Source organism: Cyanistes caeruleus, chromosome 2, assembly GCF_971803275.1.
Source record: "Cyanistes caeruleus chromosome 2, bCyaCae1.hap1.1, whole genome shotgun sequence".
In the NCBI taxonomy this organism is placed as follows: domain Eukaryota; kingdom Metazoa; phylum Chordata; class Aves; order Passeriformes; family Paridae; genus Cyanistes; species Cyanistes caeruleus.
In genome coordinates, this window is record NC_141702.1 from 10548655 (window position 1) to 10562718 (window position 14064).

The 14064-nt window shown below is 39.9% G+C and overlaps 1 long non-coding RNA gene across 3 annotated transcripts in view; it reads right to left on the minus strand.

Annotated features, from left to right (window-relative positions):
- The window catches only part of LOC111925992 (uncharacterized), a 22713-nt gene extending 9859 nt beyond the window's left edge, over positions 1 to 12854 (minus strand). Inside the window, exons 1-2 of one of the 3 annotated variants that reach the window (XR_015282715.1) lie at positions 12756 to 12854; positions 2683 to 3000 (exon numbers count right to left, since the gene is read on the minus strand). This is a non-coding gene — a long non-coding RNA (uncharacterized LOC111925992). Of the gene's footprint in view, positions 1 to 2682; positions 3001 to 12747 lie in introns of all 3 variants that reach the window. The other 2 variants (XR_015282716.1, XR_002862634.2) reach the window with 2 other exon arrangements.
- Positions 12855 to 14064: the final 1210 nt, after the last annotated feature.

Below are 14064 nucleotides of genomic sequence, written 5' to 3' on the forward strand. Positions count from 1 at the left end.
ACCTCTGGTGCTAAAATTATGTTGATAAAGTCTTTTTACTCCTTTGTCTCCAAACCATCATACTGAGACAGATATCCAACATGTCAAGTCCTGATGATGTCCCAGCTGTCAGGGACAGCCAGTCTTGGTAAAAAAATTGTCAAAATTTTGTAAAATTTGTGTAAGATCCTGCCATACTTGACTTCATGCCCTAGCTCTGGTCTGTGAATTCTTTTGGATGTGACTTAATAACTGAGTCACTTGGATAAATGATTTGCACTTGCAAGTCACTTGTAATGGTAATTAGGAAAAAATGTCTGAACAGATGACAAATAATGGTTCAGACTTTAAGAGATGGGGTGACATAGATAACCCAGCCACGCTCTTCATCATTGCTTCCCTCTGAATAAATTAATTGTATTTTGGAGGAGGAAAAGGAGAGGGAGGAGTACACAGCTTTTCATTCGTGTCTGTAACCCCCAAAGCTGCTCCTGTCAAGATCACTATTGTCTTTTGTCTTTAGTAATGACTGTAACCAGTTTTCTCTGGAAAAGGTGTCAGCAAGAAATTGCTTCTTGTTTTTGTTCCTGGTAAATGGAAGAGCTTTGGAAGAGCCTTCAGTCTGGCCTTCCAAGTCTTCACAGTGATCTGGTTTTGCTCCCTCCCACACAGTGAAATAGGCAAAGGGCAGCACAGGGCTGGCTGGGTTAGTGCTATGAGCGTCAAGGTCAAAGATATTCTGGAGCTTTCCCTGTTTCAGTGCAGAGCAGGGTGCTCAGGGAGAGGACATACTGGAAAATTAGGATTTCCATCCCTGTTGCAGAGATAATGCAACAGTTGTGCTACTTGCAGTTTAAGGGATAAAATAGGAAAATAATTTTTCTATGTGTTCTTAGAGGGGCAGGAGGGAAGTGATCAGGAATATTTTTTTAATTACCCCCCCCCAAACCGTTCCCCCACCACCTGCATAAAAACTGTACATACAATGTACAATACATGCAATTTATCATGGTTGTGAGTAGACTGGGGTGAGCTAAACTTTCCAAACACTGTTCTTGCTGTGGAATGCAGCCATTCTTCATGATAGTCTTCAGGGCATAAGTATTTCTAAACCCAAAGTGTTTCACAGCATATTTTAAATAATCAGTCATCATATTAAATGTTCTCAGTGACTGCAGTGTTTCTGTGTTTGAGCTACTTCTTATTGCAGAATAATTACACAACAACAGTAGATAAAATAGCTGTTTCACCCCATTACTAGCTTATCAAAATGTAAGTATTTTCTCCCTATTATTTTATTTCAGTGTGTGCTTTTGAAAAATATAAAAGTGCTGGGCTTAAAAAATACACTTCTTAAACCAGAGCTGTAACCAGCATTATACTTGGACCTCTGAACTAGCTTAAAAATTGGTTTTGGGTAAAAAGATAAATTCTCCTAATGAGGAAAACTGTAAATGGTAATGTTTAGATCTGTAGCATATGTGCAATATAATTCATGTCAAATGAATTAAGTAGTGTAAACTGGTCATTGTGAGTCCCAATGAAGCCAATGGGAAGAGAAGAGCTCACAGGAGCACATACAAGCACAGGACAATTAATTCCTTGTCTTTAAGACAAGTATTTTTTTATGATTAAATGAGTTAGATATTTGGATATTTGAGATATATACATAAATATTTACATATAGTAAAAATATCTTAGAACACGACATGCTTATAAAGTGTATAAATATGCTTTATTTATAAGCATAAATAAATATAGATTTGGGGTATTCCTCTCTTGAGGCACAGAAACTACAAAAACTACATTCATGAGGAAGCAAGATAAAAGGACCCATGGGTTTTTTGTGATATGCTTGCTTTTCTTAAATATTACTGTCTTAGAAAGATGGAGTACTTGTGTTTCCAAAGGGTCCTGGAAGCATCAAACATTCTCCTCTATTCAGTTCTTCCAGTGGATCCAACTCTGAGGCTGATTCTTAGGATATAATCAAATTATCACCATGTTCAGTGAAATTTTGGATTCAGTCTGGACAACTGAAAAGAGACCAATTTTCAGATAAGATGAAGTATGAAGTGCTAAAATGAGGTTTATGGAGCCATGAGGAACACAGTCTCTGTTACTCCAATTTATGTAAAATTCATGGGATTTCATGTTTAATAAGAATATTGGACTTTCTGAGGGAACCTTAAACACAGTTTTGAGTAATCCTTTACTGATTTATGCTTTGCATTCTCACATGATTTTGACAATGAACCAGATAAAATTTGGCAGTTTTGACTGTGTTTCATTTTGATAATTTGAGTTTATTTGGACCTGAAACACAAGCAAAACTTGTAGCTGTGGACCCACCCAGAAAGAAACTGAAGAAAATAGTGACCCAGCTCTCCATAAAATTAAATTAGGGATTTTCACATTATTCTGACTTTGGGATATTAAAATTAGGGGAGATGAATCCTGCGCCCCAGCCACACCACTGCTGGTGACAAGAAGCAATAGCTTCCGAGATGTAGCCTTACGTGGGCACTAGCAGACATATTTCCATATTTTCTCAGTTGTTTCTTGCACACATGCAGTTGAAATGGCAGAGCTCTAACACAGGGGGAAGCCAGCTCTACCCCTACATCAATCTGCTCACCTGTCTGCCAGGTACCACCAACTGCACCCATCCAAACCCATCTCCTCTACTTAATAGACACTCACCTATGGCGTGTTTCACTTCAGCAAGCTTCTCATTGACAGAGGCTTTTTGCCTCCTGATGCTGGTCCCACATCTCAGTCAGGAGAACAGGCCTTGAAAACAGCTGGTTTCTGGCAGAAGCTGGAAAGCCAAGATGTTTCTGCACTCAAGTACTTATCTGAAGGATCTGTCTGCAGCTCTGCTAAATGCCTCCGCCTTGACAGACCTGGCAACTGCGGCTGTTGTGCACCACTCCAGCAGGCTGGAAACTTCTGCACCACACCAAGCAGAGCTGTGGATCAGTACTAGCTGTCCCACCCTGCCAGCAAGCTTATGTCATGCTAGAGAGGTATGACACGGAGTGGAGTTTTAGTTTTGCGTTAATACAGGCATGAGAAACAGTACAAATACAGATTAAAAACAAAGAGAGAACAAAGTCTTAAGCAAGTGAATGGGATTATAAGGATGACACTTGCATGGACAGATGTTACATAGTTTCAAGTCATCTATAGTTTATCAGTGTATTTTCATTTATTCCAGTGGATCACACCCTTTGTCATTTTAGCTGAATTTGCCAGTGATGTAGAACTGAACTGTCACTGCTGATAACAGTTCTGGTGATCTATCCATGACATGTAACCACACTAAAATGACTAGTTTGTAGGGTGTTTTTTCTGTTAAACCTTTGGGCAGCCTCTCTCTCTTCATTGTTGCTCTCAGGGCTTAATTTTAAAGGAAAAAAAAAAGCCTTTTCCAGATGAATGAAAATGCCATTTAACGTTGTATTTTATTTTTTTTTTTTCATAATCATTCTTCTTCTTGTATGTGGTTCAGAAGTTTAAGATGTTTTTGACTTCAATACCAAAATAAGAATAAATTTAACCTCAGATTAAAAAAAAACATGCATGATGAACAAGCAGTGTGCAGTCTGACAGTGTTTTCTTCAGGAGAAAACACTTCTCAAGTGGACAGGTTTCTAAGGGAATTCCAGTGCAAAACATACTTTTTGCAAATGGTCAATAGTAGTTCCAAAGTTTTTCTGGCACATGTCATTCATAAGTAAGATTTAAGAAATGTTCTTAAATGCCCAAAATTTAACTCTTCATGTCTTAAAGCATACCCCAAGCTTAAACATGACAATGCTGCAGGCATCACAAAGAAGCAAATCATAAGCAGGCATAAAACACTAATTATATTGGCTTAAAGGACTCTTGGGTTGAACAAAGGAATAAAAAGGTCAAGAGTAGTGTTAAGGGTTGTCCAGTAAAACAGCAGCAGGGGACAGAGTGAATGGCAAGTTGTGCGCTTCATTTGCTCACTACAGTGAACAAGTATGGATTATGAAATTATATGAAAGGGAAAGCTCTTGCAGCTCCAGGAAACACAACCCTGGCCTCCAGCAGGAAGAGCACCTACAGCACAATCTGACCACATCAGGTCAGTGAACTGTTACCCACTGAAGAAACACACTAAAATAAATGAGACAATTCAGATGGTCGGCTTCCTAGAAATGTTTGCTACTTAAAATTTTTGGAAGGCCAGTATGAAACAGAACTGTAAATGATGTGGGGGAAAATCAAAGAAAAATTCACCATGTCCTTTACCCTTTTTCACCCATCTTCTTTCTTTCCTTCATCTCATTCCATTCTTTATGACTGGGGTGGGGAGATGACTTAGCTAGGATGTTTCCTTGTGGCCATGAAATGGAGAAGGAACATAATAAGTTCTAATGATTGAGACTTGTACAATAGACAATTTCAGATAACCCAACATTTTGTCATAGAAAGAAAATATTAATTCCAAATGAAGACAGTGTCTTAGGACAAAACCAGGCAGATAGTCCTGAGAAAATCCTCCCAAAAGGAGAGGAAGAGTCCACTTCATAATTTGACACTGAATGCAAACATGGAGCAGGCTAAGGGAGAGAGAGGCAGCAGGAAGAATCTCAAGCTGCAATGAAAAAGAAAACTAAACTCAGCAAACTTTCCAAGGTGAGGCCAGACTGTGAAGAAAGAAGAAGGGGAAATAAAGAGAGAGGGAGAAGCATTACACTGGCAGACCTTTGCATTCATTGTAGCCAAGATACTGGAACAGCTAAAAAGGAACTTTGGAGTCAGATACATTTTAAGTTTCTGTTTTCATATGTCATTTTTTGTTTCCAATTTTACAGTCAGAAATTCATCTCACTGTTTGCTAGGACACATTTCTTTCCTTCTTTAGTCTTGTCTTGTGTAAAGAATGGGCTGTTTTGGCAGGAGGCATGCTATGGAGAAATAACCTGTGATGCTGGATTAACTCATGCTGGACATGGTCCTTTACCATGTGATGAAGGAGAGGAATGGGTTTAGGGTGCAGAATGTCTTGGGAAGTTCTTTCTAGACACAGCCCCCACACAGGCTCAAAAACCCCCAAGGTTCTCAGACACCTAATTGAGCCAACAAGGAACTGGGTAAACTGAAAACTGTGTAAACTTGTATATGAGCAAAAATGGGGCAGAGTGAAAATCACAATTAAACAAGCCTTTTTTTTTTTTACTCTCCCAAACCCTTTCAGATGTTAGAGCAAACAAACAGCATGTGAAAATTTTGTTTTATTGTTAAACCTGACATCAGGTTCAACTTTACTCTGATTTTCTACCTTTCCTCCTTACTAAACCTATTGCTTGAGGTTTCAAATGTCAGTTTTAGCTTTCTGTTAAAGGCAAATGCATGCACGAGGTCATTTTTGTTACAGTGAGTAAGATAAAATGTAGCCCGGCTCAAATAGAATGGGAATTTTTACATTTTAACAAAAAAGTACTTGTTTTCCTTTGTGTTGGCATCAATGGCAGCTCTTATATGTAATAGCATTAGCACTGGTAGCTGAAGTTCCCACAAGGAAATGATTCAAGACAGATGATAATAAAAAATGGGGGGGAAAAATGGGATGTGGTTACAGCAGCAAAAATCTCACTTATTAAGGTTATGTGTTCACTGCAGTTGCTCAGCTGGTGTCCCCAGTCTGGCAACAACCAAGCCTTCCAAAGCAAATGGAGTGATACCTTGGTCTAAGCAAGATGAATTGCTGAGCTAGAGATTAATGTGTGTGCTAATTGTTCTTCTTCTTAGTCTGATGAATAGCTCACTTGGCAGGGTGATATCCAATATCCTTCTTGTGCCTTGTTCCCTCTGCTTCACTCTGTTCATGGCAGAGCACTCAGTGTCTTCAGAACCATACCATGTCCCCACAGAAGCCCTGCCTTACACCTGTGACTCAGACCTAGTTATTGCAGTTCTGTTCATCATAATACACTATCATAAAGCTAAAGTTATTTGTGCAACAAAATATGAAAGGGTATTTAAATTAGCAAGGACAAATTAATCTTCTTTCACTGTAGACATTTATGGTGTGGAGTGTGATCCACAGGAACCATTCTAGGTGTCACCATGACACTGAGATCAAGATAACCTTATAAACATCTGTTCACTGTCCACAAAGAGAGGGGAGCTGAGATGGAGACATTTCCATCAGTTGAGATGGATCCTACTCCAAGTGACTAATCTCAGCTGGGAAAGATCACTTTTTTTACTGCCTTGTGTTCAGATCACTGATGGTCAGAGTGAGCACTGGATTGCAGTGTTAAATCAGATTAGCTGAGGTCATGAGAGATGCAAAGCAGGGTGGAGTATGAGCATTTAGAGAGTCAGACCCTGGTTACCTGCCCTCTCCAGCTGAGTCCTGTCCCTGCTGGTGTAGGTGCCCCTTCACTGTGTAGTGAAAGTGTCTCTTCACCACACAGTGTGTGGTGTAGGTGTCTCTTTTCACTGTGTCTTACAACATTCTGCTCAATAATGAGCATCTGTCTCAATTTAAATGCTGTGGTTGTTCTAAGGCTGATGTTTGCCATGAAGGTGGGAGGCTGGACCAGAGACAGTGAAATAAAAGGTGAGTATTTTACTGTCTGTGCCAGACAGTAAGAAAGGTCACCACTTGCAGCTGACACCGGTGCAAACAGACCTTTTTAGCTCTTTCCTACTATTGTTTAAACTAAACTGCCTGAATTCACACTGATTGGGCAATGAAAAAAGTATTTGCATGGGCAGGGATCTATCTGAGCCAAGAAACAGCAAGTTTAGCTAAGATGCCAAAGCTGAGTTATCCAATGAATGCTTGGGTTGATGGAGAACCCATGAGCTTCCATGTAAGGGAGCTAAGGTGTCCCCAGACAGGATTGTTTTCTTACTGGGGGAAACAGAAAATTATAAAATTCAAGAAAGGAGAAAAATAGTATTAGAGGCTGATGAGTGATCAATAAAATAAAGAGGAGAGACCATGCAGTGTCATGATACTTGTAAACACCAAGTTTAAAGACATAAATTTGCAAGTGAGGGATTTCTGTGTGATTATACATTGTGTTTATTCTGTCTAAATTCTTCAGCAATGCAGATTGGATCTGCCTTGAAGACTTCATGTCGGAAACCACACAGTTTGATTAGGCTTGGAATTGGTCAGTTTGCCAGAGATGCTCATCACTTCCTCATTGCATCCTTGCTTTTTCAAGAAAAATACAGACATTGCCTGAGACAAATTTTCTAAATGTAGTTTTGTGGAAAGCAGTGGTTGCTCTAGCTAACCATGATTACCATGATTATCCCCCCTGAATACCAGCCCACCGGGAGAGATGACTGGCCTGAGCTTGGGAAACCGCAAAATCAAAAGTTGTCCTCTTTGAGGTTTCATCTGGCTGCATTTCAGGCTATTACACAGAGTTTAATTTGTGTCACTCTGTTTGTATTCTCTATCACATACAATGCATAAACTGATCCATTTTATAACCTGTGCACTGGATGTGAGCACCTTGTTTGGAAGGTTTGTTGCCTGCATGTCAAGGCTGAAACTAGGAAAATTATTTCAAAATCCAAGCAATACCATAGACAAACTCACCAAAGAGTACCTTATCTCACATTTCAGCAACAAAAGCAAGACTATATCACTTCCCATTTTATGTGTGAGAAGACCCCAGGCCATAAAAATCAAATAAGACTCAGGAAAAAGGCTGGACTAATGAAAAACTTATGTAAGAAATGAAGAAACTTTGTAGGGCCAAGTACACATTAATTTCATAATTCAAATCCTGTGAGATGCTTCTCCACTAGTTGGCAAAACATTTCTCCAAGCTTTGCCTTGACTAGGAAAGTGATGTTTTTAACATGATAATGAGCTTAGCATCAGTTTTCAAACCCTTATCACAGAATTAGAGCTGAAGTAATTAGAATATAAGATTTATTTGTGTCTTCTCTTGGTCAGTTAGCAATGATCAACATGGTGTCAAATAAGTCAAATCTTCTCATGTGTTCAAAGTTTTGGTTATAACATTGCCTGGATTTTTTTCTTTACAAGCTGTGACATTATATTTCCCCATGGATCCCCTCAAGGCTGATGATAGTGTTTTAGTCATGAATTTTTTTGTGGGTTTTCATGCATTTCCCAAATATGATGAATTTCCAAAGAGCTATGATGAGATGATCTGTTCAGAAATTGTTTTTTTGTTTCTGAGGAATTTGCTTAAGATCTTATTGATATGAAAACCTCTGGCTTCTTGTACCTGAGAAATTTTGGATCATCTTCATTGTGACCTTGGTACTTGTGAAACCTTGTGACAATTAATCATTGACATTCAGTCACATTTAGGCATTTAATTTCATTGACAGTTTCAAAACCACTATAATAAATGATTGCCAGTGTCCTTTACCAATGTCTCTTGATTTAGTCAATTCTATTTCCACTATCAAAAGTAATTCTTACCTATGGTTTTAAAGCTGGAGACATGATCATGATTAAATCTGAAGTTTCCCAACACCAATGAGCTGTAGATTCTCATCGATCTATTCACCAAAGCCCATAGCTCCAGCTTGATCTAGAACTGTTTTGGCATTTTGTTTTAGGGTTTTGCTGTGGGTTTGGTTGGTTTATTTATTTATTTATGTAAGAAAATAACCCCAAACACATAATTTCTCTTTTTATCTGGGTAAACTGAAGCCTGGAGAGTTCAAATGGCTTTGGCAAAGCCAGTGCACAGCTCAGGGCAGAGCAAGGCCAGCACTCAGACTTGTACCCCACATTCTCATTGCCCTGGCAGATGTTCAGATATCTCAGTGCTTTTCAAAGTATGTGAGTACTGCCAACCTTGTGTTATCAATTCAGAAACCAGGAAAGTGAACAAAATCTGAGATGTAACATCAGTTACAGAGATGTAACTGAGATCGTACAGTAGAATAAGGAAACCTAAGAAGATAGTTCAATGCTGCAGCATGAGCAAGAGATGAAGCAGGAGAGAAATAATCTTTTATGTAGTGAATTAAAATAACTTATTCAGATATACCCTTATGAATATTCTCCTGGAAGCCTTGTTTTGTCTAGCAGTGCATTTATTTTTAGTATGGGCTTTTTTACCTTCATTTCTGGTGCTAGGGAGAAGCTAGGAGTATGTTATATTCACTGAGGTTCTCAACTACTGAGTAAAGGGTTCCAGTGGTACTCTACCTGACATTTTTAACATCAGAGCAGATACCCTTCTGCTCCAGAGGCCTACAAGGCAGAGGCCACTCCAGAATTTTTTGCAAGCACCAGCTGAAGTGCTGTGCTGGGCTTTTGAAACTGAAGCCAGGACAGTAGTGCTGCTAACCTATTTTGTTAGCAGATCAAGCTGCCTTCTTCTGTCAGAGGTGTCAGTGCTCTGAGGATCGTTCTCAAGGTCCTGACCAGTGCTGCTCACTGCTGTGTGCAGTGTGTCAGAAAGCAGCAGAGGGACACCTAAAATTATCCACCTAAGGAAGCATATGTAGAGACGGTGGCAGAGCTGGGTGACATTTTCAAGACATACATGTCTTAAACTCGCCCTGAATATACGTGTGCTCCTGCTCCTTCTTTCTTGACTTTTCCTGGATGGTGACAGTGCTCTGCATGTTAAGGGTCATGGTTGCTCTAGGGGTCACAGGAGAGTTCAGAAGCTTATTTTTTACAACAACAACAACAACAACAACAACAACAACAACAACAAAACAACAATAAAAAGAGATGAATAATATGAAAAGCAACTTATGCTGTTTAACATTTGATTAAAAGCAACAGCCCTTCATTCAAACCCCACAGTCTTTGTCCTTGCTGTACTCAGCATTCAGAAGGGTTTTATGAAGACAGAGGGGTGAAAGGGCTCACAGCTTTCAAAAGTGGAAATTTTTATTTCATCTGATTATCTGCCTAAATGTAAATGGGGGTTGGACTAACAGTGAATAGAGATAGAGACCATATCCGCAGGAAGAAAAGGCCCTGCTCTGTGGGTTTTCTTCATCTAGTCTACTACGTCTACTACCCCAAGTGATCACATGAGATTTCAAACTCAAATTTGACTCTTCAACATCATGGACTTGTTATAAAATTAGATTATAACCTAGTTTTTGATAAAAGTGGCCAGTAGTGACAAGTGTGAGTTGACTCTAGTTACAATAAAATTTTATAGTCCTAAATAAGATGTAGTTTCTGAAACTAAGGTAAAGCAGGGTGAGCTGGTTGCCAAAAAGAAGTAAAACTGAATAGGTTGCTATTGCTTGTATTGCTCCTTTGGCTGTACAAGTCCAGTGTGGTGAAGTGTGTGGGATGATAAAGCAGAAGGGCAAGAGAAAATGGGCCAGGACACCAAAATCTCTCTGGTTTTGCATGAAAAAAATGAGACATCGTTGGCTAGCCCTTTCCATGTAGATGCTTTTTCAAGTTCATTTTGGTTGTAGATTTAGATTTAATGAAAGGTGAAAGTCTGAGGTTACCAGAATAGTTAGTGAACCTTCTGCCAATTAAAGTTTTGCCCCAAAGACCACACCTTATGATGGCTGAATTTCACTGCCACCCCTTCTGGAGTGTTTTCCCTCTGCTACCTTGTTATTGTAGTGATGGTGGCATTGTAAATTATAGTCCCAGCTGGATGAAGAACCCTTCTGAACTGGTCCTAGTGCTGTTCCCTATAGTATTGCTAATGATTACACAGCTGCCTTGTAGGCATTCTAGAGCATAGACTCATGGGTCTGCCTCCAGCACAAGTTGCAATAAAGTTTATTTTCATTCAAAACAATATATATTGGGATTATTGTCAGAGCAGCCCCAGAGGCTTGCACAGGAGGTCTAGTAAGCATTGGTAAGAAAATTGGAAGCCTTGAGGTTATTAATGTTGCTAGAACAGCAAGCTTAGTGGCCAGCAGAGGTATAATTTACCTATGCTAGCATCACACACTGGAGCAAGGCAATCAAGTAAGAGGTCAGGGGACTTTAACACAACATAAGATAGATATATAGCCCTGAGCCTTTTAGGCCAGATTCTCAGCTGCTGTAAATCAACGTAGCTTCATGGGAATCACTGGACCTATACAGTTTTCAATGTGCTAAGAATCTAGCCTATACCCTTTATGGAAGTTATCCGAAGATCTGAAATGAATGCAGCAGCAAAACTCAATTTTTATTTTTGCTTTGTTTTAAAGCCAACACATGACATTTTTAGCTCTGCTATACATTGGTTTGGAGAGCAAGACTAAAGTTTAACACTTTTGGCAAGGACACATCTCATGAAAGAGCTGATGAGATTCCATCAATGCACATTAGCTAATAGAGAGAAAACGTAAGTAGATGCAGAAGGAGAAAATATGTTTTTAACTGGTTAGTAACCAAAGTTCAGGTAGCATACAGTCTTTTTGCTTGCAACTGTGGGTTCCAGTCTATAAAACAGAAGTTCATGTTCCTATTTATAAAAATGAGTTTGACCAAAAATGTAATATCAGCTTTTGGAGATTTAAGTGACATGAAAGTGTGCTTTGAATTCATGCCAGAGGATAGAGTGAGAAAGCTGACAGAGATAGCAGAGAGTGTGAGGAAGACAGACAAGTAAAATGCATGCACCATTGACTCACAAATACACAAGAATTGGTCCTTCTTGGTACATATAGATCCAAGCCACAATTTTCATTCCTGGATTGCAATCCAAGTCTGTGTCTCAGTGCAGTCCCAGAGCTGTTGGAGTTTCAGAGACCACAGAGGAGGTTGTGTCTCGTGTTTTTTTCAGAATAATTTGTGGCAACTCATAAATGTAAATCCTGTGAATCTCTAACAGACACTTCAATCTCCAGTAGTATTGCCTTCTGTTCTCAAGAAGATCTTTTATTTACTGGTTTATCACAGTTAGATATAGTACCTGCCACAGGAAGAGGCTTTTACATTTCTCTGATGAACAATTTAATATGGAATGCAAAGAAATTCAAGAAGCACAAAGTTGTTTTTTTTTTAAAGTGGCGAGATCAGCCTGTTAAACAATCAATTTACTTGTCCTACATGTCTGTAGGGACTTGAGCTACTTAATGGTCCTACTTTTTTTATGCTCTCTAGTTGTTTCTTGTCCTTTGTTTAGACAAAGACCTGACTCCAGCTGACCTCTGAGGATAAGCTTAGCTGCTGTCATTTGCATAAATATATCAGTATTTTGAATATTTGTATGTGTTGAAAGTCTGAGTTTTATAACTGATTTGACATTAACAGCCTTCAATAGATGTGCTTTTTCTTAGCCCTGGAGATTAATCAAGTCACATCCTCCAGGTCAACGAGGTATTAAAAATTTGAGATGCTACTTTTCTTTCAAATAAGATACTGAAAAGCTGGATCAGATGGGGATTTAACAGGTCAGAATTGAAAGGGCTTGTAGCATTTTGTCCATTTCAAAGCTTGTGTTTAAAAAAAGTTTTAAGAAGTTTAAAGTAAAGTAAACTGAAAGGTGATATACCCTGTGCTGAGAGCACACAAGAGAATAGGAGCTGACAAAAGTGAGTTACAGCTTTCTACACAGCATTCTCCTCCTCCCTCCTTTACTTCAACTCTCTGTGAATCAGTTTATTCCCAGGTGTGTTTCCATACAGCTTTTCTGGCCAGCAAGAACTGGAATCCTCACACCTACACGTCCCTTCTGTTTGTTTTCTCTTCATTTGCTCTCAGTAAATAGAAACAGGCAGGACCCTGATGAAGTCTGAGAGAGCTACACCCCTTTCATCCAGTCAGCTTTGACTCTTCTCTCCTACCTGCCCACCTTCAGCACTGCTGGGGGCTGCTCCCTCCCCAGCAGCAGTGCAGTCACTCTGCTGCTAGCGGAGTTCACAAATCATCAGGCTCATTAACACAAACTGAACTCGACTATGACTCAAATTGATATACCAGACAGTCAACTGCAGTTGCTGGGGAACCAAACACTCCAACTGTTCTGTTGCCACCACTGCTGCTGGGGAGGAAACCTCTGGGCAGAGAGCTGGGGCAGAGAGCTGAAGAGCATGACTTCTTAGGTTACACCGAAATAGACCACCACAGAGTCTTTGGAAGTTCCTTCTGTCACTGTCTGGGTTGCCCTGGAACAGGGTTATAAAGCGTGTGTGAGGCCAAGGAAATCTGTTCTTTCATGCTCCTTTGCATGGGTAACTGAAAACCCACAGCTTTACTCAACCATCTCCTCAGAGTATTTGTGCTCTCTGGAAGGGGAACTGCCTTCCAGAAGCCACTGCTGGTGACACGGGACCAGCTGGCACGCTTGTAACCCTTTATTTTCATGTGGGCAGCCTGCCAGGCTGATCAGAATGTAAATTTAACTGTGCTGCTTCAGGTATTGTGAAAACTGTGTTTCTGGACCACTGGATGCTGGGCAGTGAGCCACCCCAAGGACCAGGAGCCAGAACCTTGTCTGTTGGCATGTTCTATGGAAAGCATATAGCTGATTCTTTCTTGGCCATTTGTCTCCTGCTCCAAACAAGGGGCAGAAGTTTGAAGTGTTAACCCTTCCAAACATTTAGGAGGGGGTGCCACAGGCATGCATTGTGTTTCAGAATAAAAAGGCCAGCCCACTGTTCCTGTTTAAGGATGGAAACTGATGTCAGGATGCAAACCTTACCTGCATGACATATGAGGGTTTGTTTTCACTGATCTCAGTGAGTTTTTACTTGTTGATACTTAAAAACAACTTGACCCACAGTTCTCCAGACCTGTGAGGATGGGATCAGATCCCATACACTATGTTACAAGCATCTCTTGATGACTCCCAAAGCACTTGAAAACACAAAAGAAGATAAAATATGAGATGAATGGGAAGCTTGAATGAAACAGAAATTGTAAACCTTTAGGCAGAATTTCTTTCTGGGGATTTCAGAGTCTCCTGTTACTAATAGGTGAGGATCACATGGCCAGTGAGGATCACAGGACATGCCACAGCAAGATCAAAACATACACACAATTCCTGTTTTATTTTAGCTAAATCAGGAACAAATCTGGCACCATTTGACTCTGGCCTTTCAGCTCTGAGACAGGGCAATAGCACTGCTCATGCCAGCTGGCTATCTGCTCTGCAAGAGTCA